Genomic DNA, 14,681 nt, shown 5'->3' with positions numbered 1-14,681 from the left:
AGACTTACTGCCTTTGAACTTTCGGTGAGGTCGTCGAGTTTACGCGGCATATCCAATTGTGTTTGGGTGAGCTAAACAATATCGTCATCCAGGTTAAGGTCGTTCAGTTGCTCCATTGTTGAAGGATTCCACAGCAATCCTCAGTTCGGTGCACAGTCGATCGATCCAGTCAGAATCTCATCCATTAAGATTAAAAAAAGTAGCGGTGATAAGATTCATTCCTGTCTCACTCCAGCAAATACCGGGATTGGATCAGACAAGACACCGTCGTGCAAACCTTGCACGAAAATGCCTCGTACTGTGCTTCGATGAGATGGAACACCTCGTTGCCTTAGAGCCGCCCAGATGTTTTCATGGTTAAGTCGGTCGAATGCTTTTCCGAAATCAACGAACATCAGCAGAAGAGAGTCCTGGAATTTGTTGATTTGTTCCAGCATGATTCGTAGCGTTGTGATGTGGTCCACACATGATTGTCCGGATCGGAATCCAGCTTGTTGCCGTCGGAGTGTAGTGTCGATTTTTTCCTGTTCAGGATCACTTTGCAGAATACTTTGAGGATTGAACAGATCAACGTTATGCCTCGCCAGTTACCGCACTCTGTCAGGTCTCCTTTCTTTGGGACCGTTACGAGGATACCCTGCATCCAGTCGGCCGGGAATGTTGCAGTATCCCAAATGTCAGCGAAAAGATGGTATATCATTTGTACTGATAAGGCAGATTCGGCTTTCAGCATTTCGGCAGGAATGCAATCGATCCCAAGGTACTTTGTTGGATTTCAGGTCTTTGATTGCCGCTTCTATTGCGACTTACTGTTGGTCAAGCTGCGGGTTCTGTTGGCCATCGCTGTTCGTGACTCGGAAGAGTAGTTCGAAGCACTCAGTCCATCGTTTTAGCTGATCTGTTCGATCGGTCAATAACTGACCTGCTCGGTCTTTTAGCGGCATTCTAGCATTAGTCCTTGCACCACTGAGGTTGCGAGAAATGTCATGAAGTAATCGGATATCTTCATTGGTGGCGGCTCTTCCCCCTCTTCGGCTAGAGAGCTTCTTTTACAACTTCTTTATTTGAATGCTAAAGAGTTTGTCCAGGCTCTCTTATCTTTTCTACTGCTTTGGCTGACCCGGTACATGCCTGCTCAATTCCGACTTTCGCCTTTCTCCGATCATCGACCATCCTCCAAGTTTCATCCGACATCCATTCACTTCTTCTTCCACGAACTTTGCTGAGAGTACCATGGCTCGTCGTGATAAAGGCATTCTTGATTCCACACGACTGTTCTTCGACTGTTCCGACTGTTGGCAGTTCCGAGGCTCGAGATTCTAGCTGTTCAACGTATGCCCTTTTCACCTCTGGATTCTCCAACCGGCGGACGTCGTATCGACACCCGACTTTCTCCTCACGCCGTTGAACACGCACAACTCTCAGTCTTATCTCGCCAATGACAAGGTAATGGTCAAATGCACTGCTGAGCGCTTCGTTTGTTGAGGACTTCAAGAAGGCTCCTTCTCCATTTTCGGATGATGCAGATGTGGTCAATTTGATTTTCTGTTCAGCCATTTCGAGATACCCAAGTGACCTTATGTGCTGGTCGATGGGGGAAGAGCGATCCACCGATCACCATGTTGATATTGTCACAAAATTTTACAAATAGCTCTCCGTTTTCGCTCATCTGTCCTAGGCCATGGCGCCCTATGATGCACTCAAGATTCTGATTGTCGAAGCCAATTTTTGCATTGAAGTTTGGATGGATTTGAATGTTAATGGATTTGAATGTCACCCTTCGGAATGTTCTCTACCACGCTGTTCAGTTGACTGTAGAACTGCTCTTTTTCCTGCAAATCGGCAACGTCAGTCGGCGCATAACACTGGATCATTTTAAGGTTTCGAACCCGTGTTTTAAATCTGGCTACGATTGTTCTTCCGTTTATCGGTTTCCATCTAATGAGGGCCGCATATTAGGCCAACGGACTTCGCTCAGTCCCAGAATTTCGAGCTTTAGGCAGCTAGCTTCTCAAGCAAGTTAAGCCAGCTTGCCTGGTTGGGCAAGGGTTAAAACGTTCCAAGTTCCAATTCGTGTCCGTGTTTTCATGCTTAAAGTCGTCGCCAAAGTTCCAGGTCGGTCGTTTCTTTCGGATTTCGTAACAATTTTATGAATCGGGTGAGGTTTCTAACCTTCTGATGATCTGTTCATCCAGATTGTTAAATTAACTTTTTAAGGTTGATAGGACATCAAATTGACGTAGTCAGTAAAAATATTCATCAAATTTCTTCAATTATTTTTCATTATCTAAAAACATGCGATGTTCGCCCTACTCGGTAAAAGGGTGACTTACAACAAATTTTTTTCATTGAAAATCTAATGAAAACGTATGAAAAATGATAGTTTTTGATAAATTTGTGATGCCCATATCGCATAAAAACAGTTATTGCTGCATACTTTTAGGGCTACAAAAATATAAATAAAAACTGACTAGATGAAATCATGAAAATAAATGTTTGGTTAGATGAATTTTATAATGTTAACAAACGCGTTATGCAAAACAATTATATTCAAGCAGATGAATCGAGATTTTTAGGTGTCACTTTGAATAAAGCATGGATCTTGTTAATTATACCATAGCGTCCATAGTTGTCGGATCTGAAATGTTTTGACAGTACTTTGTTCGGAAATGTTTCCTCTATCAGTGCTGGATACCCACGTCAAAAATCCGACGTGTTCGGGTTCAAAAATCGCAAAATCTGTAGAGATGATCAAATCAACCGTGTGCAGCGTTCGCAAACGTTTCCGTGAGATGCATACTGTCGACAGGCGCGGTCCTATGGGGGGGGTGATCGGGGTGATCACCCCCCCCAAGCGACAATAAACCGTTATAAAAAAACCCACAAAAGTTAGAATTTCTATTAAAAGTTGGACCTTTTCTTAGTAGATGTGCTTTAAAATTTTCAAAATTTTCCACTCCGTGGGGGTGATTATTCTACAATAAAGTTAATTTATCACAAAAGGTTCAATATTGAAAAAAGTCGGTCTCCCAAACTCAAGCAGCTGTAACTTGCGATTCACTGGACTAGATTTTACCAAATAACTTTTGTTGATAAGTAACTCAACAAACGTGTGGTTTTTAGTGTTGTTTTCTAATTGCCTATTAATAAAAAGTAAGGACAACTTTTTTAAAACTGTCACTAATTTCCCTGATTTGCCTAAATTAATACGAGAAAATCTTAATAAATTTTATATTTGCATCAAATTCAGAGCTTCTAAGTTCTTGATTTTGTTTTAAATTTTTATGAAATGACAAAATGGAAAAAAATTCACATTGGAGGGTGAATATGGTTATAACACTGAAATACTTGAAATATCTATTCTGCTGTCGTCATACATTTAATTCCTTTAATATGCAGTTTATTTATTATTTGCTCAAATTTAGAAGGAAACAGTAAAAAAACCATTAAACTATAAACGTACGGAATCGTGTGATTTTCAATTTTCTTTATTTTTAGAAATTTCTACCATGTTTAATGGCAGGAACTTTTTGGCATTCTTTCTTCTAATCTGTATCGTTGAATGAATAAAGAATAATGTAAAGATTTTACATTTTTTATGTTCATGTAGGTTAGTTACTTCATCAATTATCATTGATCGATTTCACTCTAAACTGCTTAGATTTAAAATTACTAAATGCCAGAAAATAAGAAGGGAGAGAAAAAATCTGACAAAAAATCGAGTTTGGGTCGCAAAAATCATCCTCGGTTTTAATTTTTCACTTGTGAATTAAAATTATCCCCTTGTCATTTCACGCAACAAGGAATCTATCATACTAAACAGTCAGAAAATCTTTAAGTGATTTTTAACCAACACTCCTGGATTTCAAGATCTACAGCAATTATATTACCGATACTGCTTTCAGCTCATCGACACAATAATATTGAAGTTTTAAGTTAAAATTTAGCTAAAGGTTTGATATTCTGAATCTGAAAGCTTGGCTATTTCAATTGTAAATTATTGACACTCTTCACTAAAGAAAAGTATTAACTTTCAGAATTACCCCTTCATCTCAATTTTTTTTATTGTAATTCAAAATTATTTAAAAAAATTAAGAATTATGTGTAGATACATATGTACATGAACAATAAAAAAGACTAATTACTTTTTTTAAATTTATTTGTTGTAGTACGACAAAAATTGAAAATTTTGAATGATAACTTTAATTTCAAGAGCAAATGAAATTAAATAAGTTTCCAGAAGCTTCATATTCAGAAACTGATTTCGATAATCGGATATTCTACATAATTTATATTTAAAGTGTTGATTTCATATATTGTGTTGCCAAATTTGAAAATAATAATACTGAATTTCCAAATCACGATTCAGTAAAATACCTCAATGAAGAATTCAATGCTCGTTAGTTATGTTTGTTAATTAGTTTATCGGCTTATTCAGTGAAAAGTAAAATACTTCCGAAAAATTATAAAATATCAGAGCGCAAATATTTGGAAGCTCAGGAAAAAATTAAGATAGCTTGAATTTTTTTTTCTTCATTTTCATCTCTCTGCAACGTGCGTATTATAAAAAAAAAATACATATCAACATTTTTTTGCAGAGGATATTAAAGATTTGCTGGTTGTTTTATAAAAGGATGTGCAAGTTGTGTTGAAGGATATTGAAATGAGTATAAAGAGAAACTTTGATAAAGTTTTCACTATTCATCTCTTGTTTCATCTTTTATAAAATACATGTTGTTCAGTGAAATTAATGGGGGAAGGGGGGGCAGTGTGCAGCAGCTTATATTGTAGACTCATTTGCAACTGACCATTCCCCCCCCCCTTGCCACCCCTCCCCCTCCTTTCGATCACTCAAATTATCGTTTTTTCACCAGATATTAACATTCCTTTATATTGACTGATTTTTGAAAATTGGAAAATCACCCCCCCCCAAGAGCCAACTCTAGGACCGCCCCTGACTGTCGATCGGCAGATTCAAACCAAGCGTTAAAGTGGACCTAAGGATCGGAAACTGCATTTGAAGGTGTTGAGAACTATCAAAGTAAACCCAGGGCAGTCGGACTTTGACATCGTCAAGAAATTCAATGCCGACCGGTGCACCGTCAGAAGGATTCGTCTGCGCCAAGGAGTACGATCTTGTCAGGCCTGCAAGCAACCAAACCGTACATTGAAGCAGAATGTAGAAGCCAAAGGACGGGCCCGGAAGTTATACAACAAGGTTCTAACGAAGTACGACAGATGCATCCTCATGGATGACGAAACGTACGTGAAGATGGATTTTGGGCGGCTTCCTGGCCAAAAATTTTACAAAGCCACTGGTCGAGGTTACAAGTTTTTCCGGATAAATTTGCCAGAAAGTGTTTGATCTGGCAAGGTATTTGCAGCTACAGACGAAAAACCGCAGTTTTTGTGAAAAACAAGACCATGGACTCCGAAATGTACAAGGAGGAGTGCCTGAAAAACGTTTATTCCATACATTAATCTCACAAAGGACAAGTAAAGTTTTCGCCAGATTTTGCAAGCTGTCACTATAGCAAAGACCCAAGTAACACCGATAGTTTTATTAGTCTCCTCAAGGGTCGGCTTCTCTTACCTGAGGCGAATTCACAACTCTGCAGTAGGGTGCAGCGAAATGGGTAGGCCAATGAATCGGGGTTTTCGGGCATGCATTTATCACACGTTGATGTACATTAGAGTGCCCCAAATGACCTGACTTTTGAAAATGTTATGCGCTGCAGGCTAATATTGATCCTAGGCCTAGTACAAGATCTCATGCCAAATTTGGGCCAGATCGGATCACGGGAAGGGGTCGCTTAACGAGCCTGAAGTTTGTATGGAATTTGAAGACATTTTGTTCGGGAGAAACATGAAAACCAGTTTTTCATGAATAACTTTGTTTCCCATTCCTTTCAAAAATGGTTTTTCTTAAAGCTTGAATTATGACAAATATTTCATCCGAAGACTGCATATCGATAAGAGTTAAGATAAAAAAGTTATTAGGCTTCAAAAATGGGCTAACTTTTTTAACGGTGGTATTCATCACTGTTAATGAGGCGTCAATACGCTCGTCCGCCCCGACTCATTTGCAGTGATGAATACCACCCTTAAAAAAGTTAGCCCATTTTTGAAGCCTAATAACTTTTTTATCTTAACTCTTATCGATATGCAGTCTTCGGATGAAATATTTGTCATAGTTTAGGCTTTAATAAAAACGTTTTTGAAAGAAATCGGCCGATGGGAACTAAAGTTATTCATGAAAAACTGGTTTTCGATGTTTCTCCCGAACAAAATGTCTCCAAATTCCATACAAACTTCAGGCTCGTTGAGCGACCCCTTCCCGTGATCCGATCTGGCCCAAATTTGGCATGAGATCTTGTACTAGGCCTAGGATCAATATTAGCCTGCAGCGCATAACATTTTACAGGTTTTGAATTTCCCATACAAATTTGGGGCAGTCTAATGTACACTTTAGGGGTTATTTATTGGGTCACATTTTTGTTAGGGAAGGGGAAAAGGGACGATGCGGCCGTTCAGGAACGTTGGGGCCCTTGGCGGAACACGTACGACAATTTTAGCGACGGAAACCAGAGGATAGCCGGCTGTTGAGTCCAGCGTGATGACTTCGATAGACGATAGGCCTGGTCGTTTCATTTGCTCGTGTCCACGGCGGTGGGTATCCCCGGCGGGTGTTGGATGCCGCGCGGGTGCCCCTTAAAAAAAGCTGGCACAGGGATGACGTCTTACACCAGGGCGGCCACCAGTGTAGCTCGGTGGCGGCCAGAGGCTCTTGGGCTCGGCTTCGAGGTTCTTGGTCGTTCCTTGGCGTGGAAGTACCGAATGTCAAAGCGCCCGGTCACAGCTAGCAGAACCGGATTTATCGGACCCTTGGTCCGCCCCTTAACAACCCCTGGCGGCGATCAGGACCGGATGCGCGGAATTGCCAGGAAGCCAATAATCTGCCCAATAGCGAGGGCACTGTCGAGAGCTAAGGGCACTTCCGGAACGCAGACTTAGGTTGACGGTCAGTCTGGAGAACCTCCTGAGCACGTGGGTTGACTTTTCCACGGAGCTGGGTGCACGGGGAAACACGTCTGCTCTCTGACGACGACAAAGACAAAATCCTCGTGGCTTCGTTATCGACCCGCCAGCTAACCTTCCATGCCACGCAATCTTGCCGGGCTCTTTCTCTCCTCTCTCTTCACAAACGTCAAATTTCCAACAGCATTGCCAGTTGCACTGCCTGAGCTTCAGTTTTTCACCGAATTATGCTGTCAGTTTCAGAGGGATAGGAATGGAGATCGAAGGACCTGGGAGTTGAGATAAATGTCCTACTCTATCTAAGTATACAATTCAAAATTTGTTTGCCTTTAATTCCCAATACGTTGTTCTCCCAGTTGTTACGGAGAGTCCGTAACAAAATGTTACTTGGGGAGGTACTACAGTGGTTTCGGGACAACGGGTGGATTTTGTCAAAGAGGACACCAACCTCCCCAGCTGCCCTAAATTCTGCCCTATCGAATAATTTTGAGCAATTGTCAAAAAAAAGATGAAGAAGAATGGTAGGACGACTCGAGATGCAACCAAGAAGAAGAGATGGTGGAACAAAATGGCCGCCGAGGTCTGCGAATAGGGTTTTTTTTAGTTGGTAACCACAGGTGGTAAATCCCGGTTTACGGATTGTATTCCAAGGCACGGCGAGCACCGCGTCCCCCCAGTTTGCTACTCTGGGTCCATGGGTACAACAGGAAGACTCATGATATACTCCGTGTATACCTTCTACTTCCTAAACTCCACCTGGGACGGTGGGAGGTCTCTTCGCGCTAATGCGCTCCCAGGCAATACTCATTAACGAGACCACTTTCAGCAAAACCTCTCGTCTTTACGACTCGACGCCTGAACTCTCCTCTATCGACTTGAGAACCGACAGCTCCTCGCAATGACTCGAGATTCTCACACAAACCTCTCCTCTTCGCGACTTGAGGCCTGATCTCTCCTCTAACGACTTGAGATCCGACCCCTCCTCGCATCGACTCGAGGTTTACCTCTCCTCTGCACGATTCAAGGCCCGATCTCTCCTCCAGCGAATAGGGTTTCCAAACTATGGTGAGTGGTACTCGACGATAAGCTCGAAATTTCATCAAAACAGCATCGGAATTTTTTTTTTATTAATTTTTCTTTTAAGTCCGATAAAAACCCTACCTTTTGAGTACAAAACAATTTTATCTCGTTTACATAGCGGCGAGATAGACACTTTTTAATGCGTCCAGATTTAAGATGATCCATGATTTATTAGGGGGTTTTCCGAAAAAATCTTTTTACACCAACAGTGTTGGTAGAGGGTAATAAAACAATTATAAAGTTTGTATGTAGATGAAATTATTAGGTGATTCCTTCATACCGAGAAAGGTTTTTATCGGCATCGAAAAATGTTAAAATTTGTGCATCTATTGCTGCGCAAAAAACACTAAAAACTGATAGAAACTATGCTATTTTTAATATGTAGGAGAGAGTGAGGAGACTTGATCCCTGGGGAAATTTGATTCCTCAGCTTTGTTGAAAAATTTAACAAAATGTGACTTGGTGATTTTTTTCTATTTCCTACATGGATAAATTGCAACTATGTAATCATTCCAATATTTCAATAGTTAGAGTATTATATGAACTTCATAATGCCATGTTTTCAAAGCAATGAATAGTTAACTCTGAATTATATTTTAGTATTTTTTTTTTCAAAATGTTCATTGTGGTTTCAATTGATACCTAGAGTTCAAAACGACACATAAATTTTAATTCTAAGCGGCTGGTGATCTTTGCTAAGCACGATAACACTTATATTCATCCAAATCCATTCGAATAATGCATAAATCAAACTAAGTTTTTTAAAGTTCTTTTTGGAAAATGGCTGAACAAATCTTAATTTTTTGGGTAATGCATGTATCTAAAGCTATTTATTTTCTACCTTATTTCAACTTTTCACTGAGCTTCGAGAAAGGTAAGTAAACTTGCTCGAAATTGATTCCATCACTGTCAGGTGCCAGCATTGTTGAGTGGCGCTAACTTAAGGGGCAAGAAGCCAATCCAATGATGATGCCGATGATTGCTCCGCGCTGTTGATGGATCACGATCATGGATGGTTTGATGACGATCAGGTTCGCTGATTTCGTGATCATTGCTGTCGCTGTTTCTGTTATTGTGGGGCGTTTAGTTTCGTTTTGTTTTGCTGGCTTTTCCGAGATTGCCTAGCTAGGTTTTTTTTTGGCGCGAGCTTCTCGAACTGTTCATCGCCAGTTCATCCGTATTTGATTACTGGTCGGAGCACGTTAATTTGCGTGGATTTCTTTTTTTTTCAATAAAATGTTACGAAATGAAGGGTTAACTAGTAGCGTACAGGATGATGAGTTGTTTTGACGGAAAAGATGTGCATTAATGTTTGGGGATGATTTATGAATTTCCTGTAACTTTTGAAACAAATTTTTGACGGCATTATGGGGAAAAGAGAATGTGTGAATGAAAAGTGTTTTGAAATAAAATTTTAAAGAATTTTAATGGTTATGTTATATAAAAAATCAAATAATCGTATCTCAAATTTTGCATGTTGATGTTCAAGTCAAAAATTGTATATAGAAAAAAAAAGGATTTTATCTTCAAAGCTCCATAAAAAATATCACGAAGTATTAAAAATAAAAAAATCTCCTCTTAAGCGATAGACCTGAACTGCCTTTATGGAATAGTTTGTTTCCTCAAATTACTTCCTTGCTATACAGTGGAAAGAAATTTCCTCTTCCTATCAATCGCATTCGATCGATGTTAAACAGTGGCGGTAACGAATGAGGAAAAATGGGTAACGAATGCTGAAGCAAAACAGGCCAAATCATTTCAATTATGCAACTGTATTGCTTCGGCATTTAAAAATGAAAAACAGCTGAAAACATGATAACCTCGGATCAAAATTAAATTGAGTCAAGAGATCATGTTCGAGTTCGAGTGTGTGATAATTTGCATCATACACAGGGTTCGGCAATTGAACTGCTTCATAACTTTTAATACAAAATCAACCGAAAATCGAGAAGATTACTTTAAAAATGTTTATATTACGAAATATACAAAACTGTATCAGATGACACCTTGCCACTTTGTTAACATTTTGTCGTAGCTGTCAGAGGATATTTTCTTTATTTTTAATCAAGTGTTTTTTTTTGTAAAAATAGGTCTTGAACCTTAACGTAGTGCTTTGATTGCCTACTTCCAGGCTGTAAAAATGGTAGAAGACATACCGTAAACTGGGGGAACTTTGATCACTTTTTCATTGATTTTTTAATATTTTGGAAAGAGTTCCTTTTCCGTAATACCTCAAAGCTTTGAAACACTAACTGCGGTGAGGAGTATTAAACATGATCATTGATTGCAGTAAATTCAATCGATATTGGTGGTTGTATTTAAATGTTTGTTACTAAACCAGATTTCGAGTTTCGGGGTAACTTTGATCACTATGGTTTTCAAGTATCTGAACATCAAAAATTAGAAACATTTCTCAATTTTTTTGGCCTCAAAAACAAATGAAATTTTGCCTTCCTGCAATTGCCTAAGTTCTCGCACTGTTCCCATGTTCGTTTTTTCTTTAAACTTGACCATTTGATAGCGTTTTTGGCCATTTTTTCTATACAGGCTTTTTAGTTTAGTGGAAAATGACCGTTTTTATCAATATCCAAAAATTATCATCAAATGACCATAAAAACAACGCTTAAACTAATTCTAAACCAAGAAACAAGTTGAATCCTCACGGATTTTTATTTCTAAAAAAGTCCTTAGCTGGATAATGTTGATCACTGTTGTATCTTTGATAATGGCAACTAGGGTGAATTTCTAGATTTCAACAGTTTTATTTATGTTAGTTTGGTCTTAAGACACAGACAATTTTCTCAATTTTCAAACTGCTTTATTTGTAAAAAAAAAAGTTTTTTACAGCATTTTTTTCGCTAATATCCCTTGGAAAGAAATACAAATTTTGAGCTCTCGATTTTTTTTGTTCACTTTAAAGCGTTTGAATTCCATGGAATTAGTAATAACATCCACTACCATCAGGATAGAAGTGTAGAGAATATGGCATACAAAATAGAAATAAATATTGAGTCCAATGAAATTATACCGATAAGCGTCTTAAGAATCATCAGGCAATGAATAATATCAGTGTTTTTAACGAAAAAATTTTGGTTGTAGTTGAGACAGGCTACATATGACAGCGAGAGGAAAAGAGAGAAATGGCCATTCGTCTGGGTTCGTCAGCACATGATTCGAACTTTTCGGGCAGTCTATTCGTCATTGTTGCTTAATATAGTTGTTTGGCAAAATTAAGAGAGAGAACGGTTTTAAAACGGAATGACCGGAAGCGTCATTCCCGAATCTAGTTCAGGATACGACAAAAAGCACTAGATATGAAACAGTATCCTTGAGATTCAGCAATTTCGTGGCCGATTTAATATGTAGAAAGGTTTTCTGGATGAAATTTTGTTCCACAGCTTCGAATCGATTTGGTTTTTCCGTGGAAATATGGAAATAAAACCATCCTTCCTTTATGGTTAAAAAAGGACAATTACGCGGTAGGCACAACTGCCGAGCATTCGGAGCTTTTTGCTACCTTCTAGTAGCTTACCTAACTCGGATAACATAAGGGAGGGAAACGATACATATTCATCAATCGAAAACGCTCACAAATACCGGTATCTGAAGTTTTCTTCTGCCGTTTTTGAATTCAAAGGAATCTTTCGATTGCTTTGATTCAGTCGGTATTCTGTGATCCTTGTCAGTTCACCAGCGAACGTTTCTAAAAATTTGAATTGAATTCACAATATAACCTCCGAACTGTGGCCTACAGACGAGTGTAACGGTGAATTCAAATCGAATTGATGGCGATGAATCAGGGCTGAATTTCTATCCAAAAACAGCTGGGTCCTAGATTTAGGTTCCAGGCGCTAAAATCGTGTCAGACCATTATCTGGTGATAGTTAAGACGCGCCTAAAACTCTCAGTAGTGAACAACAAACGACGCCAGCCTCGGTTAAATATCGCAAAACTGAAGCAACCTGTGGTCGCGGCTACGCGCAATAGCTCGAAACAGGGCTGCCGGCGGACGGCAAGCTTGATAAAGCCTCTCTCGAGGACTGTTGGGATACCATCAAGACAGTCATCAAAAGCGTTGCGGAGAACGTCATCGATAATGTGGAACGAATTCGATGGAACGACTGGTTCGACGAAGAGTTTAGGAGGGTAATGTATGAAGAGAACACTGCGCGGACGTCGGTAATGCAAAGAAGCACCCGTCGAAACGTAAAAAATCACCGACAACGAAAGAAGCAGCGAGTCCGAATTTTCCAGGAGAAAAAGCGCCACCTGGAGGAGAAGGAGCTCGGGGAGCTGGAGCAGCTACATCATTTCCAAGAAATACGAAAGTTCTACTAGAAACTCAATGCATGCTGCAAAGGTTTTGTACCGCAAGCCGAAATGTGCAGGAATAAGGATGGAGGCATCCTGACAGACAATCGCGAATATCTTTGGACATTAAGGTTTTAGAAGTCATTGAAGTTGTAAAGTGTTTCATAATGCCCCAGTTGACGGTACACTTTTTAACATCCTTATAGGTAAACGCCTTCAGGTAGGCAACGAAAATTAATGTCTTTGCTGATATCGCGATGATGGCGGCAGATGATTTTTTCGAATCGAATATTGGTGCACCTTTAAAACACAACTTGAACAAGGTCGAAATTAGATATTGGGAAAAACTGTACAAAACGCACCAGTTAAGCGTAATTATTATTTACAGCGATACCAATCATTTAAGAACCAAATTGAACGTTTACGATGATTCAGGGAATTGATTTACGTCTTTCTAAAAAGAAAAAGAATGATAAAAACACACCTTTGATGATATTTTTGTAGAAAATTAATTTGGAAAACACACCGCGGGGTAGGATATCAAAATTTGTGGACAGAACGCACCATATCGAAAGGGTGGTTAGAAAAGTCACAATGATTATACGGAATTTAATCCTTCTGTTTCTAAGAATTTGAGTCGTTTTGTGAACTTCTCACCTTTTAAATGATGAAAAAGCTCGTTTGCTACAAAAAATTAAGCAAAACATGATTCCATTATTATAGCTAAAGAAATTGTAGAAGAATGTATACATTTAAGGGTATTCCATTTAATAGTATATTAAAGGGTAGTTTAATGAATCTTTTTGGTACATATATTTTTTCTTACTAACGGATACTGCACTACGTTCGATAATTGAGTCATCGGCGTTTTTGATGATCTAATGCATGAGTGGCCAAACCATGGCCCGCGGAATTCAAACTGAGCTAAAAATAATACAATACCAAAAATAAACAATAAAAAAGAAAAATGATTTCAAACACCGTTTCTCCCTTGTTCTGGAACGAGCGAGCCACTTTGAATCACCCTAACATGCGAAAAAGGCCCAGTAGCAACATGGCGATACTGCGCGCATTAACGGCGGTAATGCGCGCCAAAAATCCTCGGGCACGAAGAGGTTTTTCCGAAGGATCGAGCCAACGTCGATCCTTGATTCGGTCTCTTTTCTCAACCAGCCATCATTGGAGACGGACCACAGTATTAAGTCAGAGGCCAGCATGGCCATAGTCAGAGGTCTAGAGAGACCAGAGTCAGTTTGTGTCAGAAGCATTTTTGAATGTCGCTATCGACAGTAATACAGTTTGCTAAGTTATCGAAGTAATACAGTCCACTATGATTGTAATGTTTTTTTTGAAAGAATGTGTGCGGTTTTTATTTTATTCATCGAGAAAATTCTGAAGCTATCTATCCATGTCATCAGGGGCGATCCTGAACATCCGTCATGATTACCACACAAACTAAAAAAAATGACTGATAAAAACACAAAGTTGTTAAAATTTGTCACAATGAAAGTTTTACATTTTCGGTAAGTCATTGATATATTTTTTCAAAATGATGTTCTGATTGACTGATTATTCTGAACTAGAAATTGGTTTCAAAAGAATTTCCAAGCATGTTTAAAATAAACGTTTAAGATAATAAATAAAGTCGCGAATGCCATAAAGATGGTAAAACGACTATATAATAAGAGTTTAAAACAAATCTGAATTCTATTATAAATGTCCAACCAGGTACAAAACTTATAATTATTTTCTTGATTTTCAACTGAAGGGTTGATTGAAAAATTGAAATGTGAATTTGCGATAACTGAAAAAAAAAATCATTTTGAACTTTGGAGAATTCATTCAACTTTAGATAGTTTAATGGAATTTGATAAAAAGAAGAATATATTTATTATTAATTCAAAAGTGCCAATGATAGAAGTCAGAAAAAAACTTCAGAAAAAAATCCTGCGGTTATAAAAACCAACTTAAAAAGATCATGTTTGAAGTTCACAATAATATCTTCATGTTCATTTTATATGAAAAGGAAATGTTGATAAATTGGCTTGTTCGTAATTCATCAATAAAAACTGATGAAAATTGAAAACAAGGAGTTCCAAGTTTTGTTAAAAATATTGAAAGCACAAAGCAAATACAAAGTTGGTTAACATTGCCCATTAGGATTTAGTTTTAAATTTGTCACTTTGAATCATTTTTCAATTTTTTTTAAGATTAATTTAAAAACCATGATCGATTCATATAACATTATTTTA

The sequence above is a fragment of the Uranotaenia lowii genome, chromosome 1 (assembly GCF_029784155.1).
Source record: "Uranotaenia lowii strain MFRU-FL chromosome 1, ASM2978415v1, whole genome shotgun sequence".
NCBI lineage: Eukaryota > Metazoa > Arthropoda > Insecta > Diptera > Culicidae > Uranotaenia > Uranotaenia lowii.
Note: the sequence above shows the minus strand (reverse complement) of the source record.